This window comes from Camelus dromedarius, chromosome 13 (assembly GCF_036321535.1).
Source record: "Camelus dromedarius isolate mCamDro1 chromosome 13, mCamDro1.pat, whole genome shotgun sequence".
In the NCBI taxonomy this organism is placed as follows: Eukaryota; Metazoa; Chordata; class Mammalia; order Artiodactyla; family Camelidae; genus Camelus; species Camelus dromedarius.
Window position 1 is genome coordinate 52,056,259 of NC_087448.1, and position 14,920 is coordinate 52,071,178.

The 14,920-nt window shown below is 38.8% G+C and overlaps 1 protein-coding gene across 2 annotated transcripts in view; it reads right to left on the reverse strand.

The window, feature by feature from the left end:
* The window catches only part of CCDC122 (coiled-coil domain containing 122), an 82,169-nt gene that overhangs the window by 58,724 nt on the left and 8,525 nt on the right, over positions 1-14,920 (reverse strand). The window contains exon 2 of one of the 2 annotated variants that reach the window (XM_031466036.2): positions 1,012-1,110. The gene's annotated coding sequence lies outside the window, so the exon portion shown is untranslated. Of the gene's footprint in view, positions 1-1,011; positions 1,323-14,920 lie in introns of those variants that run through there. The other variant, XM_064493139.1, reaches the window with a different exon arrangement.

Below are 14,920 nucleotides of genomic sequence, written 5' to 3' on the forward strand. Positions count from 1 at the left end.
TCCTGGGCTAATAGAAACCTGAGATGTCCAATGGAGGATATTTTGGTCAGTTTTAAAATATCTTGAGTCACAGGCCGTAGCCTTTTAGTGGACTGAATTTTTGTTAATATAAACTATTTTGATGATAAAGGGAAAACTGAATGGACCATTAGGTTCTCCATTCCTGAGAAGGAAAAAATTTGTGGACAGTAATAAGGTATCCTAAGGGCTGGAGTTTATGGCTTTCAGCTCTGTTAGCCACTATGAAGCTATTACTATAATGTTCTATATCAGTATTTTAATAGTGTGTCTTAACAGCTCCAATATTAAACGGCTCTTCATGTTTGTTTACAAAAATATCTGTGAGCTAATGTTTGGAGAACATTCACCATTAACTCTATTGAGGCAAATGATAGGTACCATGTTCCCATATTAAGAAAGAGAAACTAAACGAGAGAGAAATAAAAAAATATGCACTTAATTTGGGTAAAGTATTGAGTCATTGGAAGAGTCCATGATAGGACAGGATTCTAGTGACTACTAGCCTGGATTAAGAGAGTTTTAGTTTTTGAAAAAAATAAAAAACAAAACTTTGGGGGAATGTTAGGTGCACAAAAACAAACCCAACACTAAGTCTTAATTTTCTGTGGCCTATCAGAGAGCAATTTAACTAGCACGTTTAATGCTCGGGCAAGAACTGGGATAATTATGAAAACTAGAAAGGATTAGAAAGCTTAGTGAATCAGGACAGTTTTTCTGTGCCATCGTCTTACACTGGAGGATGTTTGCATTTTGTTCATTTCTTACAGTGAGTTTCATGTTGGCTCTTTGGGGTCTGGATTTTGGTTTACTTCAGTTAGCACAATACTGAATACTAATATTTTGTTCCTTCAATTTTCCCTCCTTTCCCAATTCCCAAGCTTGAGGGATCCCTTCCACGGAAGCTCAGTATTGAAAGCCTGTCTTAGTCTTGCGAGTTTCTTAACACCAAAAAGAAGCCCCGTCAGAGCTACACAGATGTTGCTTCCCTACCGTGATGAGGGAGTGTTGGGGCTGAGCTGGGCGTGTTCTTCAGGTAGCTTTCACTACAGAAGCTGTTAGCAAACACTTTTGTTACATCTCTGGTGGTATCTGGAAAATAATGATAAAAAAAAAATCAATCCACTGCAGGCCTAGGTACTCAGAGAATATCTTATTTACAGTGGCCAAATATCCTTAGAGTTTTAGGAGCTGTTCCCACTTGTGTGTGTTTGATATAGAAACAGGGTTTCTCTCTCTGGAGAGGACATTTGTTTACACAAAAGAAAGCTGAGATTTTAGAATGTTTTGTCTATGAACCTATGTGTGCAGGCCTACTAGGAACTGATACATTTTCTTTTCTTATTTTAACATTTTATTATTTTTCTTTTTTCATCATTTTTAAACAGATAAGTGGATGGAAAAACTTATCGGTCCTCTTCCCTTGAATCAGAAGGTAAACATTCTCTCATCACAGGATATGTTATTTGGGAAAGGGTAAATTAAAGAGTTAGAGCAATTTGAGGTGGGAACACTCAGCCTATTTCTCTGCCAGTAATGGTGGACATTACCTCATGACTATGTTTGAAATTTTCCTCAGCCTGCTTTTAAGGGCTGGACTTGATCAATTCAAGCATTTCCATGACACCAATTTGAATTTCCTCCATCTGAATTTCACACAGTTGCTTCTAGCTAGAAGGAAATTTGTTTGGCTCTTTATAAAAAATGTTGAAAAGTCAAAAGTTTCCAAGATCATTTCTATTTTTTTCTTTCTTTTGGTAAAACTAAACTGCTTCAAAATTGCCCAATTAAGTAATTATATCCTTCATTATTCTTATGGTTTGCAGGATTATGGTTATAAAAACATTAAATACAGGAAACTTATGTAACTTGTACTAACATCTTTTAGAAATTAGATCCTTTCTTCTTTAAAAATCCTGCCACTTTTCTCTTCCATAGAGATTGAGTCACATGTTTACCCTTTTTGTTTTAAGGCAGATTATTCCATTTCTTTCAATCATGACATCCTTTATTATACATATGACTCAGCTAAGAATTCTTATGACTTGTTTTTTTTTTTTTACATCTCTCTCTTCCCTTTATTTTGGGGAATTGAGTTGGTACACCAGTGCTTTTCTTCCCTGTGAGGGAGCCTCATTGTTCTTATGGCAAAGGTTCCTAATTTACTTGGACATCTCGAGATATAATTTGTTTTATGGTAGTCAGACTATTCTTTCCTTTGGACCAATGCCTATTCTATGCCTTTCCCTTTCTGTACTTTTTTCTACTCATTGTTCAGATGGTCTTGCTCTTCTAGCTAAAGGAGAATTCAGACATTTTCCAGGTATGATTCAAGCTTCTTTTGTCCTATCATAGGGAAAGCAGAAATTACCTGATGAAGCAATATGTAGAAATGAAAGCTAGAAGTTGTGATGAATGAGCTAATTTTTCAAAGTGCCGTGGTCCTGAGTGCCAGCATCAGACCCAGAGCCCAAGCTCTCCCCTCTGATTTCAGATCCCGAATTAGTTTGTTAGTCCTGTTGTCTCTCTCCATGGACCAGTCTCTGAGGGAGAACAGGGGCTAAGAAAGAGAAGGAACTATTTTACACCATCTGGGACAGATTTAGCCCTGGGAGCTCTATCTCCTCCCTTAGGTTGTTGACAGTCCACTGGCATCCTGAAGGAAAAGCATTAGAATTCTTCACCACTCATCCATTAATTAATTAATCAACATGCACAACTACCTACAGGCCAGGTGCTGGGTTTACAGAGATAAAACAAATAACAGCTTCCATTTATTGAGCAAACACTTTTCTAGAAATTTAATACCTTCTTTCTAATCCTCACAATCGTCTTTGAAGAGAGGAATTGTTACCTCCATTTTACAGATGTGTAGATGGAGGCTCAGAGAGATGGAGTGACTTGTCCAAAGTTACAAAAATAGCTGAAGTGAGCTTTTAACTTGGGTCTAAGTCCCAAGTCACTCTCTTTCTCTTATGTCACATATCCTGCTCGTTAACTCCTACTTCCTTCAATACGACTTGGTCTCTGCCTTTAAAAGATTTACATGTGCACAAAAATTGCATGTTGGATGATTCTGTTTATATAAAATGTTCAGAATAGGCAAACCTATAGAGACAGAAGGTAAATCTACAGTTGCCTAGGGCTGGGTGTAAGAAGGTGGGAAGTGACTGCTAATGGTACAGGATGTCTTTTGGGAGAAATGAAATGTTCTAAAATTATTCATGGTGTTGGTTGTACAACTCCGTAACTATATTAAACATCATTCAGTTGTACACTTTAAATGAGTGAACTGTATGATACGTGAATTAATCTCAATAAAGCTGTGTTTTTTTTTTTAAATAAGGTTAATAATGTAGTAGACAGATCTATAAATAGCTAACATAACACGAGGCAACATGAAAGCAGATGTGAGTAATGCACTCTGGAAACTCCGGGGAAGGTGCAGTTCTTAAGTCCACGGGGCTGGAAGATGACTTCATGAAGTGGAGCCAGACCTTAGAGCAAAATGAGAATGTTGGTAGGCAGAGGAGAGTGGAGCCTGAGAGGACGGCAAGGGCAAAGTCACAGGCATTTCCGAGGGCTGGGTTTTCCTGGGAGAATGGCAAGTCATGGCAAGTTATCCATTTGGAAATAAGTGAAGGGTGAGTGGGGGATAGAGAGGGAAATGAAGTTGGAAAGGAATCCAGCTATACAGAACGATGTGCTAGGGACTAGGCTTTATACACCATGGAGAATCTTCTTCACGGTGGGAGAAAGCACATTTTATTTTTTTAATTCTTTTCTATTTAATCGAGCTACAATTGACAAATAAAATTGTGTATATTCAAAGTGTATAATGTGATGATCTGACATAGGTATACCTTGTGAAATGATGACCACAACGAGGTTAATTAACCTCCATCCCTTAGTTACCATTTTTTATTTGTGTGTGGTGAGGATGTGTAAGGTCCACTCTCTTAGGAACTGTACATGACACAGTTCTGTTAACTACAGTCACCATGCTGTATATGAGATCCCCAGAGCTTACTCATCTAGTAACTGAAGGCTTGTGTCCTTTGACCAGCATTTCCCTATTTCCCCCACCTCCCAGTCCCTGGTAACCACCATTCTGGAGCAAGTATATTTAAAATTGGATCTGAGATTCTGTTTTTCGGCATCAGAGATCTAGTTTCAGCAAAACAACGCCATTCATGAAATTAAACTAATGTTGCAAACTTGAGTTTTCTGGAGTTTTTCTTAACATGAATAGTATATAATTGTAAATTTCTTTTCATTTTATAGTTGTATAAGTATTTAAAGTTTCAAATTTATACCTAGTTGTATGCTTTTACTAAAATAAAATAATATAGATTAAAATTTATTTTTTCCTTTAGAGGGAGTTCATAATTTAAGTAAGAGGTATTAGTCTAGGAGGTAGAATATTAATCAGTGTCTTCCAAACCTGACCCGGGGGGCCCCATACTGTACCAGCAGACACTCTGGGTATGCTGTGCTACAGAGCTGAGAAGCTGTGCCTAAAATTGCACATGTACAATTATAGGAGAGTCTTTACACAGTCATGAAATAAGAATTTCACAGTATGTTAATGCAAACGTAAGAGTAGGAGAATCTGACCTATTAAATGAAAATTTAGATAGTGGAGCCATTTGGAGTAGTCACTAGGCATGATCACACTGTAGGCTGGAACTTTGCTATGGATTTTATTTGATGATCTCAAGCGTTCTGTAGAGTAATGTTGCTCTGATCACTGCTGTGGATAGCATGAGGGAGAATGGCCCAATATCTAGCAACTTCTTCCCCGTCCATTCTCTTGACTGAACATTTTGACAGACTCACTTGACAGAAACAAACTGGCTGACCATTTAACCCTTCTGCCAAAAGAAAAAGGAAAAACGAAAAGAAATAGAGCTTCACTGTATCTTAACTAACAGGCAGGCATTGGGAAAGAGTAATCTTTTTTTTCCATCCTTTGTTTTGGAAAGACAACAATTGACGCGCCCTTGACTGCAAACTCAGAGTCCATTTTCTGGTGAAAAAGATATAGGAACTTTGAAAGTGAAAAAAACAAAGTTTTTTCCCCATCTCCTTCTGTTTCAGCTTTACAAACTGTTGCATAAAGATGCCCTTCAAAATGATGCAAAGATCCAAGTTAGCACATTTTGTCAATAAGGATTTGTTAAAATTAAAAAATTTCTACTAACTATACTTTGATGATTTTTTAAAACTTAAATATTGAAACATTAAGAAATTCAAATGTTTGTATGTTCCCTACTGTCAATATTTATATGAAAAGGTCACTGCAAATTCAATAAAAAAGGAGTTAAAAGGAATGGGAGGAAGAGGCATTTTATAATTAATTCAGTTTTTATTAAAAAAATTGTTTATAATCAGTACTTATTTCACTTGTTTCCCTTACTTTTATTAGTTTATCCAACTCCCTCCTTAATTTATAGAAATAATGTGTAATTTATAGAACTAATGTTGTATATTGAGTAAGATTTAATAATATTTATTAACCACTTAAAATATGGATGACTTAAACACTTTATATTTTTTCTTCCTAAGATAACAAAGCAATTAAGTTACTATTCTTTTATGTATGACCATTTATAAGAATGATGGAATTGAGTGTGGGCAGTGATGGAGTTGGGTGTGTGCAGGAATAATATCTGCACGCACTCACACTCATCTTCTATATTATCTGTGTATTCTTTGAGGTCACCGGGATCTGTACCAGGGTCTTGTCTTTTCCTTGCCCTCTCCTTACTTCCTATTGTCGTCCTGGCATGCAGCACCCATCTGGAGTTGACACTATATGAATTTAGTGTGAGCTCTGTTTGCATCGATAAACAGATTCATTGTCTCTAACTCCAATTTTGAAAGCAAAGTCAGTGTGCGTGACTTGGCCTGAGTGCTCCTGTCATTGGTGAAATCGTCAGGAATTGATACAATGTGTGGGCATTCCTTTCTGGCAGAAAAGCAGAAGCAGAGATTCCTCAATCTCTCAGAACAATAATAATCTTCCTTTTTCTTCTAGGACTCACAGTTTGACCCTTCCCTCTCCTTTTGATCACATAAGACCTCAAATTGCCTTACCAACACATTCATATTAAACTCTTGCCCAGTTAGGAAGTGGAATGATCATTTCTACTTACTGAGACTGAAAAACAGGAAGTGAAACAATTCTTGTGGTCATCGAGCAAATTAACCTGGGAGCCAGGAATGGTCCTCAGTAGAACTACAGAACACTCAGCAGCTTAATAGCTAATGGAAGCAAAAGGAACATGTATAATTATTATCCTTTCAATGAAGAGTTTCAGTGAAATTTTCTGTCTTACACCCATGCTCATCATGCACTTACATCTACAAGTACTAGGCTGTATCTGAGTCTTCCCCAGGGACATTTATGCATCCTAAGACATCTATCTTACTCTAACTTACATTCCTTTCTGTGTTTGAAAAGCTACCCAATGAGATTGTAAATGATGTCTTAACTTTTTGTACCTTCTGTAACTTTAATATCTGTTCTTAGCAAGGATTCCAAAAATAAAAATTAAGCTGAATTGAATTTAGGCAACAGGACAAAATGGACCCAGCTAATCCATTCTAAAATATTGTAGTAATCTACCCAAAGGATAAAAATAGGAAAAAAAAAACATTTACATGGGGCCTTAGGATACTCTGACATATGTGAAAGCAGTTCCTGAAATGTGGCAATTGGTGGTACTAGTGAGTTGGGAAGGTAGATATGCCAATTACAGGGTGAGGAGGTGAACAGTAAGTACATCTGAGAATTAAGAGCAGTGATACAAGCTGAGCTCCTATGTCCTGACATAGCTGTTAGATGTTGGCCATCAGGCGGATCCACCTGAGGGTCCGGGAAACATTGTGAACAAGTCTGGCCAGATCACACACAGTATGAGTTAGGAAATAGCAGAACTCACAAAGCAAGAATGTTTCTGTCTCTTTCGTAGGCATCTAAAAATGGAATTAGCTACCAATGAGAAAGAAAGAAGCAACAAGATTCCTCAAGAGTAGGAGGAAAGGTTTAGATTCCTCTTTTCTTTTTTTTTTCTTACGGATTTTTTCTATGGTTAGCAAAACTACGCTCACCCATCCTTTGGTGTTGACAGCAGAGTATCCCACGGTATCTGCCGGGTAGCCCTTGACCTGTAAATCATCCACCTTCTTTCATCCTTGTTGCAACTGGAAGGCTCCTTGTGGGGCAGCATCCTTCTTGAAGCTGAAAATAATTGCTTATCTTTATAAAGGCTGAGAGAGGCCTGAGGGAGGGAATACCGGAAATAGAGACTGGTGGCAGTGGGGAAAAGGAAGCGTGATTAGGGTGGGGAAGGGGAGAGCTTTCAGCTTAGAGGCACATGGACCAGTCTGCAAAGTAACCTTTTCCTCAAAAATTCAATTGAAAGCATTCACAAGTCTGCCCATCCAGCCCTGCTGGCTGGTCATCTTGGCAGCAAAGATCAAAGATGATGACAAAGCCATGTGAATCCTGGGTAGAAAGACATTCCCATGATGTGCCCCATGGGACTTTCTGCCTTCCAGCTGACAGCATCATCTGTTTCAAAAAAAAAAAAAAAAAAAAATTTGTGCTTCCAATCTGACTGAAGCTGAGAAATTTTCCTGACAGGGGTGGAAGCTGTAGCACACATGGCCTGTTAGATTTGCATTCTTTGTTTGGTGGGACACAAAGTCACTACTCTATCAACAGATCGAAATAGTGAGAATATTCTCTCTCTCAGATTTTCATACGCACAACCACTCCACCCCCCACACGTGTGCATGCAGACACACATACCCACCTTACCACTTTAGGATTAGGGCTTTTTTTTTTCTTTTATAGTTATAGATGGAATCAATCAGTCGGTTTCTCTGTGTGTGTGTCTCTCTCTCTCTTTGTCCAGTATTTCCTAGACTCATGGCTAACTTTCCCTCCAGATTGGGTGGTTTTAAATTCAGGACAATCTTGATAGAATAAAGACTTTTTACCATTAAGGCTACTCGAAAACATGTGCTACCAGCCCTACAAGAAATATCAAAAGGTCATTCCAAACAGTTTTTGTGAGTGGGGTTTAACTGCTGAAATAAGTGAAATAAGTGACAATTTCTCACAATGGCTAATTTGAAGGGGACAAGAGGCACCTGGAAATAGTTTGGTGCATTTGGTAAAAACATAACAGCCTCCTTCTTTTATGGCAGCTTGTGTCATGGGTTTCTTCCTAGCATGGAGATGTTGCCAAGGCAATAGCTTAGCAATCTTCTACATGGCTGCTTTTCACATTAATTCACATGGGCTTCACGGATGTTAATCTTTATAACACACCTAGGCAGCCCAGAAGGGTAGACTGTATTTTTTCAGTCTGTTTTTCATGGAGGGAAAGAACAAAAGGAGACGTTTCTGGTCTCCTCTCCCCATTCCAGGACACACCATCAGTCACCAGCCTGTGGATTTTGAAATGGCCTTAGGACCTCAGGCCAGGATTGTAGGGAAAAGTTCAGGGGATCTAAAGGGAAGGAATGCAACAAACCCAATCAAGGACATAGCTGATGGTCAGAGCTGGAAGGTCTGCTACTGAGACTGTGTGGAAGCCAGGAGGCAGAAGCCCAAAAGGAACCAGAGCCAAAAGTCACAGTTGGCCAAGCTCTGAGCCAAAGCACAAGACAGGAACCAAAGAAGCAGTCAACACCCAGCAAGAATGTCCAGCGTCAGCATCCAGAGAGTGCCCCCATGACCTCCCCTGGTACAGCTCCCTCCCCCGACTTGGGCAGCTCCTTTGGAAAGCAGCCATTGCCGCTGGGCTTGGGGGTGTGACTACCTTAGAGCCAGGATGAGCTGTTTTCAGTTTTTACTGGTTCTACACTACGTAGAGACAATAAAAACAAGCTCTTCGTACCCAGGATGTCTCTGGAGTCATAAAGCTCACCAAAGTATCATGGAGGCAGGGCTTGGACTAGGGTGGGCAATGAGGTGCCTGTGTGCCAAACTTTTCTTTTTTAATTTTGTTTTTTATTGAAGTGTAGTTGATTTATGATGTTAGTTTCAGATGTACAGTAACAAGATTCAACTATACATACACATATTTTTTTTTCAGACTCTTTTCCATTATATGTTATTATAAGAAACTGAATACAGTTCCCTATGCTATACAGTAGATCCTTGTTATTTATCTATTTTTATATACTGTGTCTGTTAATCCCAAACTCCTAATTTATCTCTCCCCTGCCCTTTTCCCTTCGGTAACCATAGTTTGTTTTCTATGTCTGTGAGTCTATTTTTGATTTGTAAATGAGATTTGTATCATTTTTTTTAGATCCCACATATAAGTGATATCATATGATATTTGTCTTTCTCTGTCTGACTTACTTCACATAATACAATAATCTCTAGGTCCATCCACATTCCTGCAAATGGCATTCTTTCATTCTTTTTTTATAGCCGAGTAGTATTCCATTGTGTATATATACCACAGCTTCTTTATCCAGTCATCTCTTGATGGACATATAGGTTGTTCCATGTCTTGGCTGTTGTAAACAGTGCTGCTATGAACATTGGGGTGCATGTGTCTTTTCAAAGTAGAGTTTTCTCTGGATATATGCCCAGGAGTGGGGTTGTTGGATCATATGGTAAGTCTATTTTTAGTTTTTTAAGGAACTTCCATATCTTCATACTGGCTACAACAATTTACATTCCCAACAACAGTGTAGGAGGGTTCCTTTTCCCCCACACTCCTAGGATGCCAAACTCAAGGAGGCATTCACTCTTTGGGTCAAATGCAGGTCTCAGAGGCTCAGAGAGGGGAAGGGTGCCTCTCTCAAGGCCAGGCAGCACTGGCTCTGACACCCAATAGCCTCTATTTTCCTTTGATCTTAGGTCACGAATCCACTCTGAATCAGTCTGTGGAGCCCACGGTGTTTCTTGAAACAAAATTCATGATTAATATTTAGCTACTCCCTGGCATTTAATAATGTAGGATGGATGAAAATAAACTCCTGAATTAATGTAACAGAAAAATGTTGGTTAACACCATAATAAAGACTTTTTTTCTTATCCTTTTGCTGGCCAGAGAGTTCTAAGTACTTTCCCAAGAGTGTTTGCTTCAAAAAGAACAGAGAGAAAGTTACTGAGAGATCCCAGAAAATGTTTACTGAATGAAGAAATAATGAATTAGAACTGGTGACAGAGAGAATGGGACTCACATGAACCCCATGAAAATATTCAGTATCTCCATTTTAGTTCCATCTGGTGATGAACAAGCTTGGCTTATGCTATGTACTAATTTTTTCATGAGTTACCTATATTAAGTGCCCACAAGCTTTTCCGCTGAAACTTCTCATTTAAATCACTTTAGTTGACTCTGATCCCAACCAGGTAAGATGTTAGGGAAAGAATAAGTACAATAGAAATAGTAAAAAACTTTATCCAAGAAGGCTTATTTAAGGTTAATTTTGATTTGGGCTGGTTGTGAAGAGCTCCCCGAATCCATATTCTAAATCTAAGTAGGGATGTCTTCAATTTTCCATTCAAAAGTGATTCTCCTTCTTTCTTTTTTTCTCACTGGGCTCTGCAGGTTGGGCTGTATTCTCTCTGCTTCTGAGGCTCCATCTCCAGGATTTATAGTTGCTGACAACGTGCTTCAATAATTCACAAGGCATGGGACTCGTTTTATGTTCTCCCTTTTCTCAGTTGGCTCAGTGATGCAGACAGATTAAAAACATGCTTTTTGTCAGTGAAATTAGTCGAGAGGAATCAGAGACATCTTAGGAGGAGTAATACTGAAAGAGTTACTGCTACTGAACCTTTGTCCCACCAATGCACAACTGGATAAAACCAGAAACACACCAGGATCTGCCCTGCACCCTTGAATCTTGCTCTCCTGGTGACTGTACTGAAGTTAAGACTTTCCTGTCCAGCCTCCAAAATGTGGAGTTTATTTATACTCTCCGTTGAATGTACTGGCTCTCAAGGTTTAAGGAAGGGAAATCTAAGGATAAAATGAAATTCTAAATTCACTCACTCAGCTTATAACCTGGTCATTTGTTTGCTAATTATCTTAGGAAGATGTTTAAATAGCAACTATTATGCATTGTTGCCACAACTCTCTTCAAAAGAAGATGCATTTTATTTCTGCGTAGCCTCAGACAACAGGGCAGGAAAGAGAAGGTCGCCCGGCCACGACGTTCACTCCTTAGTGTCCAGGAGAAAAAGCCTCCTGGGGACATGCCATTGTTCATGGGTCTTTAATATTAGATGTCACAGGTTCTATGTCAGGCTCAAATCCCCAACCGGCCTCATCCCAGAGGAGGCTGGAGCCTGTCAGGGCTTTCCGTGTCCTGACTTTGTTGATCAGTTCTGCTCACTGAAGTTCAGCAGCCAACTCCTCTCCCTGAGCAAACAAGACTGTGGCTCGAAGGCATCATAAACCGGGATTTCCACGGCCAATTTCAATACTTGGTTCCTCTCTGAAGCCAAAAACCAGACTCACCCAGAAGGTGGACACACTCCTCCAGATAAAGAATATATTTATTTAGGTTCATACAGAAACCAAAGAAGAACAGGGTGGATGAGAAAATCCTACACTGTCCCTTGCAACTGAGCCGAGAGCCATTCTGAAGCCTGGCTGGCCACTTCAGCGGGCTGTGTACCCGTATCACGCCCTTTCAGACTTTGGCATGCCTTGCGTTTATCAGTTTGATTTCAGCATTAGTGGTTTCATAAATTTTTCTTCCTTGTATTTTCCATGTATCTCATATCATTATTTAAAGTGTATTTTGGATAGACTGGTCCTAGCAAATGACTAAAAAAATTATGCTTTCGAACAGTATATTTACAATAGAATATTGCAAGCTTTGCTGTCTGGAAATCAGCTGACATCTGATATGTCCTTATATATCTATATATGTAAATGTACATAGGTGTACAGATAGTTCTAGACATAAATATTAACTATATTTACATGCAGTTTTCTTTGGGTAACTCTATACAAAATTTAACCTCAGTTTCACTTGGCTTTTGGCAATAAATTGGCATCTAGTTTTTTTATCCAATTGGCAAATGCACATAATTACTAAATGAGTTTAAAGAATATAATTTTTCCTTTTGTTTTCTTTAAAATGCAATTTGAGATTGGAGTAAAACAGAATGAATATCAGTGAAGGCCGAGAACCTTCCATAAATTTTAATATGCCAAGCCTTTGGTCCCTGGAACCATAGCCCAGAGGCCTACACTGATCCAGAAATTCCAGTCATCAAAATATGGGTTTTTTTTTCTTACTCCTCCATCATATTCTGGAGCTTGTGGAAGTCCTAAAATGGTTGCCAATTCACTCTTACAACTTTCACCAGGCTGAAGGAAGAACTGACTCCAAAATGTGTTCTATGACAATGACCCTGTCCCAGCCCTCGCCTCACAAAGGTGAGTCCTCCTGGTGTTAAAACTGTCATGGCTCCAGATACAAGTGATGAGCTCTTGGGCTTCACCTTAGGGGCTGCTGGGGGCAACTAGCTCCCCCAGGGATATGCCACACAGACACCAAAATACTCCAATCCAATTCATCTTTTTTCATACCAATACTGCTTTGTAGTCATTTCTGTAATGGTGGGCAAACTTAGTCTCAAGGTTATTGTCTTTCCTTCCTTCCTCTCTCTTTCTGTCTCTCTTTTCCTTTCCCTCAGTTCCTTCCTCCCCCCATCCCTGAATGACTAGCAGGGGTTGAAAGAGGAATTGAGAAGAATAGTGAGTTATAAGACCACCCCAGAAAGAGATGGGGTATTTTGGATGATGGTGGTGATGGTGAAGTATGGTTGATTTTTGCTATTTATTTCAGAGGTGTATCTAAAAGAACTTGTGATGGGCTACGTACAGGACAATGAAAAAAGAATAATTAAAGATGACCTCCAGAGTAGGCCTGAGCAACTGGGGCCATGACACTAATCAGGATATGAAAGAGTAGCAGAGGAGTATGTTAGAAAGAGGAAATCTAAAGCAACCTAAGGATGGGGTACAAAGTTCTGAGAGAAATGGAACAGATTCAAAGTTTAGATTATCTAATTAACTAGGGAATTCAACTTGGTCCATCTTTTCCATCCCTCTCTGCCTCAGATTCTTAGTTTCATATTCTTTCCTAGGCAGCTATGAGGTTTGGCAGACTTCAGTCTATAATTTTCTACAAACTGGCTTAAATTTCTCAGAGATTTTGCATTTTCAGCAGCCTCCCAGGTGACATTGATGCTGCGGTCTGAGGACATTTTGAGTAACAAGGTTCCAGTCAGACAGACCCAGCTTTGAATTATTTCCTAGCCAACTGTTCGTTGTATAATATTGGACAAGTTTAAATCATCTCAGAGCTTTAGTTTCTTGTAAAAATAGGCACAATATATCTACCTTATAAAGTTACTGAGAAAATGAAATGATGTCATGTCTCTAGAGCATAAAGCAAGGAACCCAGCTCCTTACTCACAACAGGGCTCACTAATTTAGTCTTCCTCCCACTGTGTCTCAAAAAGGCTGTGTATTTATAGCTTGTATCAGAATTTTTAAAAAATCACTGTGAGACCATTGACATTCAGAAAATTAATGTACAGTTTTGACTATTGTTGAGTAACTCCAATGGTCCACATAATGTAGTCATTTGAATTTTGCTGAGGTACACATTGGAGTTCTATACACTGAGGGGAGGCTCACTGGCAGGAGGGTGTCACTTTCCTGGAGCCAAGTATTCAGTGCCAAGCATCCTCATCTCAGCCTGACTTTACAGTTCTGAGCTCATTTTCCTGTCCACGCACATTTTATAAAGCAAGAAAATCTCTGTATTTCGTGGAAAATGCCCCTGTTAAACAAAGGAACAAAGAGAAAAAAACCAAACAAATCCAACCAACCAGTGAAGAGTGTTGGCATGGAAGTGAAGAGAAAGTTAAGAGATCTAAGAAATAGATGATGCTTATACAGCAAAATAGGAGTTTGGGATAAATTTTGGAGAGGGAATGCCACATTGGCAGTGGCTTAAATCCATGATATGAATGCTTTTACCATTTGCTCCATGAAGAAATAAGGAAAGGCCATTCTCAAACTATTTCAATAAATTTTCCAGACAGAAATCATATTACTTGCTTTATAAATGAGTCTACTCCTCTATTTATAGAATTATAAAGGTCTTAAGGGTTCAATTAAAAGTTTTTAATGATACTTGACTGAAATTTATGGGAGAAATTCTATGCTATAATGGTATCTGTGATTTGGTGAATTTGTAAATTGTAAAGTGGACATTATTAACCATTGGATTGGTAATTGCATTGTAAAGAGAGAATTGGCATCTTTAACTTCCTGATTTACAATAAGGCCATGGCATTTGTCAATAGATATTCAACACCATGTATACAGGCTGCATGCTACAAAGTATAGGGACAAATAAGACATGGGTCCTACCCTCTTTTGAGGAAGGGAAAACACTGGTTCCACGATGCAAATATAATCTTGAAAATTGGGAGAGTAAATTATCTTGGGGAAAGAATATTGGAATCTATGTCTGGCAGATGGTCATAATATTGGTGCATTTAAACAGCTATTAATTCCCCTGGTAATCATCCTGGGAGACAAAAAGCAGATACCATTTATTATGCTACTAAAAGCACAGAACTAGCTCTAAGAAATCTGACATATCCTAGAAGTGATCAACAGATCTCAGCACTTTGGATCTCTGTGAAGTCACTTAACCTTGCCTGGAACTCCCTGTGGTGGCTAGGGCTAACACGCCTAAGGATAGAGATAGATTTCCACAAAAAATAATTTTTACACTCACATCCATAAAAGAACAGCAGTCTCATTTTCACAAGGCTCCGATCAGTCTCAACACTGCCTTCCTTTCATTTGAACTTGTAGTCCTT